Below are 5,627 nucleotides of genomic sequence, written 5' to 3'. Positions count from 1 at the left end.
TAATTTTCCCTTAACTCCAAAACATTTCACTCCTCGCAAAGGTGATACTCGCAGATATTCTCTATCTCCAACGTCATAGGTTACCTCCTTGCATTTCGAATCTGCATAATTGTTCTGTCTGGACTGAGCTATCTTCAATCTATCTCGAATCAGTTTAGCCTTCTCCTCAGACTCTTTGATCAAGTCTGGTCCAAACAACTGTCGGTCTCCAACTTCATCCCACATCAACGGTGTTCTGCACCTTCGTCCATACAGGGCTTCGAACGGTGCCATCTTCAGACTAACTTGGTAACTATTGTTGTATGAGAACTCTGCGTAAGGCAAATTATCATCCCAACTAGATCCATAATCTAGCGCACATGCTCTCAACATATCCTCCAGAATCTGGTTGACTCTCTCGGTCTGTCCATCCGTCTGCGGGTGAAATGTTGTACTGAACTCCAATCTCGTTCCCAAAGTCTGGTGCTGTTGATGCCAAAACTTTGAGGTAAATTGTGTCCCTCTATCCGATACGATGGTGCTCGGGACTACATGCAGACATACGATCCTGGTCATATATATCTTGGCCAACTTCGCACTAGTATAAGTTGCTTTCACTGGGATAAAGTGTGCTACTTTGGTCAAGCGGTCAACTACTACCCATATAGAATCATAACCTGATTTGGACCTGGGCAGTCCGGTGATAAAATCCATGCCAAGTTTATCCCACTTCCATTCGGGTATCGGCATAGGCTGTAGCAATCCTGCTGGCTTTTGATGCTCTGCCTTCACTCTCTGACATACATCACATACGGCTACATACTCGGCGATGTCCTTCTTCATCCCTGTCCACCAGAAATGTTCCTTCAAATCCAAATACATCTTGGTGTTTCCGGGGTGTATCGAGTATGGTGAGTCATGAGCCTCCTGAAGTATTAACTTCCTGATCTCTGTGTTATTAGGAACATAAACACGGTCCTCAAACCATAAGGTGTCGTGCTCATCCTCACGAAAACCTTTGGCCTTTCCTTCGCTCATTTTCTCTTTTATCTCTGCAATCTATTTGTCATCCTTCTGAGCTTCTCGAATCTTTCCCAACAATGTAGACTGAACCTCCATGGTTGCAACAAAACCTCTAGGAACAATTTCCAAACGAAGTTCCCGGAGATCCTCTACTAACTCCTTCGGCAATCCTGTGCTTTCTAGGGTATTAGCGTAATTCTTCCGGCTCAAAGCGTCTGCTACGACATTGGCCTTTCCTGGATGATAGTGAAGCTTCATATCATAGTCCTTTATAAGCTCCAACCATCTTCTCTGCCTAAGGTTCAGCTCCTTCTGGGTGAAAATGTACTTCAAATTCTTATGGTCCGTGTACACATCACAATGGTTTCCAATAAGGTAATGCCTCCAGGTCTTTAATGCATGCACTATGGCTGCTAGCTCCAAATCATGCATGGCATAATTCAACTCGTGCGGTTTTAGTTGTCGTGAGGCATACGAAATAACTCTGCCATCCTGCATAAGCTCACTTCCAAGTCCTAGGCGTGAGGCGTCACAATACACTTGAAAATCCTTACGTATATCTGGCAGTGTCAGCACTGGGGCTGTAGTCAAACGTTTCTTCAACTCCTGGAAACTTGCCTCACAATCTTCCGTCCATTTAAACTTGGTATCCTTCTTCAATAATTCTGTCATTGGCTTCGCAATCTTGGAAAAAATCTCAATGAATCTCCGATAGTATCCTGCGAGTCCAAGAAAACTGCGGATCTCGCTAACTGAAGTGGGTGCCAACCATTCAGTGACTGAATGAACCTTGGTGGGGTCTACTGCTATACCTTCTCCTGATATAACATGTCCAAGGAATCCGACTTCCTTCAACCAAAACTCGCATTTGCTGAACTTGGCATACAACCGATGTTCCCTGAGTTTCTCGAGAACTAAACGCAAATGCTCCTTGTGTTCCTCTTCATTCTTCGAATATACCATTATATCATCAATGAACACCACAACAAACTTATCCAAATATTCCATGAACACCTTGTTCATCATGCTCATGAAATAGGCAGGGGCATTAGTCAGTCCAAACGACATGACCGTATATTCGTGTAACCCATACCGTGTGGTGAAGGCTGTCTTTGGTATATCCTTCTCGCGAATCTTCGGCTGATGGTATCCTGATCGTAGATCGATCTTCGAAAACACCTTAGCTCCTTGCAGCTGGTCAAACAGATCAATGATCATCGGCAATTAATGGGTACTTGTTCTTGATCGTCACTTCATTCAATGCCCGATAATCAATAACCATTCTTAGGGACGTATCCTTCTTCTCGACCAAAAGCACTGGGGCTCCCCATGGTGATGAACTTCGTCGAATGTAACATTTCTCCAATAGCTCCTTGATCTATTTCTTAATCTCCTCCAGATCATCCGCGGGCATCTGATAGGGTCTCTTGGATATTGGCCCTGTGCCTGGCAATAGCTCTATCAAAAACTCGATATCTCGATCTGGTGGCATGCCTGGTAACTCCTCTGGAAAAACATCCGGGTAATCCTTTACTATAGGCACTTCCTCCTAAACAATCCCCTGAGGGTATTTACTTGGCTACTTCTGGGTGCATGCCTAGATATATACTTGATCATTTTTCCCTCCGGGGTGGTGAGACAAATTGACTTACTAACACAGTCAATACTTCCTCCATACTTTGACATCCAGTCCATTCCTAATATCACATCCAATCCTTGTGACTCCAAGATTATTAGGCCGGACGGAAAAACATGGTTGCCAATGGTTAAGGGTATCTGGTCGCACCATCGACTAGCCATATACTCTGCTCCAGGTGAACTTACTAATAGAGGGGTGCTAAGGGTTTGGGTCGGTAGTTTAAACTTATCCACGAATTCCCTTGATATGTATGAATGCGATGCACCAGTATCAAAAAGAACAAGAGCGGTAAATGACTTAACCAAAAACTTACATATAACCGCGTCTGGCTGCTCTTCAACCTCCTCCACGTTAACGTGGTTTACTTGCCCTTTGTTGAATGGATTGGGCTTCTTCCCAGCGCTCCCATTTCTGTTTCCATTCTTCCCTTCAGGGCACTCCGTGGCATAGTGTCCAGTCTTCCCGCACTTGAAACAAGTAACGTGGCTTAGGTCCCTCTTGGTGGGTGTGGCTTGATTGGGGCAGTTCTGATTGTTGCTTGCTCCATTCCCATTCCTTGGGCCAGCATGGTTATGGTTACTTCCTCCATTATGGGTATGGCCTCCATGGTTATGAACAAGTCCTCCCGAGTTCAAGGTTAGGCGAGGTTTCTGCTGAGCTCCTGAGTTATACCTCCCTTGTCCATACTTCCTCTTACGGCTCCCAATCTGCTGCTGCTTCCCTTCAATCATAAGAGCCATATCTACCAACTCCTGGTAGTTGTTGAATGTTGCCACCATCAACTGCATGCTCATCTCATCATTCAGCCCTTCCATAAACTTCTCCTGCTTTGCGGCATCTGTGGCCACATCATTAGGGGCATAGCGAGATAACTTGCTAAACTCATCCGCGTACTGAGCCACAGTACGGTCCCCTGGCGTAAGTTGCGAAACTCACACTTCTTCATACTCATTGCTCCAGTTGAGACATGGGCTGTATGGAAAGCTTGCTGAAACTGGTCCCATGTCACCGTGGCTATAGGATAGGTGGCAGTGCAATTCTCCCACCATGAGGCTGCTAGTCCATCCAACTGATGTGCGGCAAAACGCACCTTCTCAGCATCAGTACATCCTGCAGTGGTTAACTCCCTTCCAATCCTACGGAGCCAATCATCTGCCACTATAGGCTCGGTGCTACTAGAAAACGCCGGCGGCTGCAACCTCAGAAAACGGGCTAAGCTGTCCACTAGTGGTGGTGGTGGTGGATTGTTGTTGTTGTTGCCTTGGTTCTGAACTAACAACTGCATCAGGGTATTCTGTTGCTAGATCAACTGAGTGAGCTTCGGTGGGAAAGCAAATCCGGGGTCACATCTCGGAGGCATCTGATGGGTTTAGAGGGGAGAGATTAGAATAGAATGAGGTCTAATGAGAAAGAACTACCCATATGCACATGAGACAAACACAATCATTTCACTCAATCAATCAAGCAAGGCATACAATCGGTCTAGAACTATCGCAATAGTGCTCGGACTACTCTATTTACATGGTGGAATACTACTACTGATGTGGTGGTCTACTAAAAATATTCCTCCATTGAAGACTCCATGATATCGGCTCCAACTTCGTCTTCAAAGTTATTATCGCTAAGGTCGGAGCCGGTGTCGTCGATGATGATGTAGTCCTCCGAGCGAATCTCCTTGGGTTCTTCGTCTTCTCCTCCTGGTGTGGGGTCTCCCAGGAATACTGCTAGCTTCTTTGTTAGGTCAGCATTCTTATCCACTATTACAGCAATTTCCTCCTCATAATCTTCACGTGTAGCCTTGAGTTCTTCCTCCAGTTCTGTGATCCTAGTCATTGCCTTCTTCAAATCTATCATGCCTATGCACATCTGATTCTCCTGGCGTTGAATGTGCTGGTTTAGTTCCTGGATGAAAGCAACAATTGATCTATCCTTCCGAGTGCTGATCATCTCCCATTGCTCGTCTCGGCGCCCACAAATCTGGTAGATAGTATCCTTAAGTTCCTTTTGGTAAGCTTCTCCAATGCGTCCCATGGTGATGTGAGTTGCCATACTCTTTCCTAGACTCCAGGTTGGTGCATCGAAGGAAAACTCTATGGGTTTAGTGACTGGCGTGAAGGTTCTTCCTGGAACTTGTACTTGAATCATCCATCGCTGCTCTTCTGGCAAAGTGGTCTTGTAAGTCCCGGTGAAGCTTGGTATTCCTATGTTCAGGTACCTAGTGACTTCCTTCAAGTGTCATCCAAAAGGTGCTTCTTCATCCGGTTGTGCAAACTTGTTCCTTGCGTCCGCCATCCTAAAGAGTGGAAAATGGAGAGGAGTCAGAAATGAGAAGAGAGTAGTGATCTATGGCTTTAGCTTAGTGGTCGTGTCTTACACTCAGCGTGTGCTCTGATACCATCTTGTAGCGACCCGACCTCAAACGGTCAAGTCTCTGTGCTTCAGTTTCATCCCTGGATCAGTAATGCTGACACACACAGTACTCGAGGATTTATAACAGAGTAGCAATCACACACTTATTACATCGAATGACTCCAAAGAGAACTTATTACAATAAATGTGGCTTAAGGCCATCTAATACGATAACAGCGGAAGGCTTGGAAGATAAACTAGAACGAAAATCGGATCAGAAATCACGATCAGAAATAATCGCGGAAAAATCCGATTAAAGAAAACTAACAAACAGGCTAACAAAGAGCGTTCCTTATATGTAACTAATAGGCAAAAACCGTTCGTTAAAACGAACGTACGGACGAACGTCCATTAAAAAGAAAAACCGGGAAAAACCGGTGAACCGAAAAAAAAACGAACTAGGGTTTTCTTAAAAAAACGGATCAGTTTTCTTTAAAAAAACGGCGGCTACATGGTTGGTCCGGCGAGACGCGGCGGCGACGGCGGGGCGAGGCGGCGGTGGCGCGGCGCGGCAGCTGCGCGGCACGGCAGCGGCGGTGGGGCGCGGCAGCGGGCGGCGGCGCGGGCAAGCGGCGGC

Source organism: Triticum dicoccoides, chromosome 7A (genome assembly GCF_002162155.2).
Source record: "Triticum dicoccoides isolate Atlit2015 ecotype Zavitan chromosome 7A, WEW_v2.0, whole genome shotgun sequence".
NCBI classification, from domain to species: domain Eukaryota; kingdom Viridiplantae; phylum Streptophyta; class Magnoliopsida; order Poales; family Poaceae; genus Triticum; species Triticum dicoccoides.
This window is presented reverse-complemented; position numbering follows the sequence as displayed.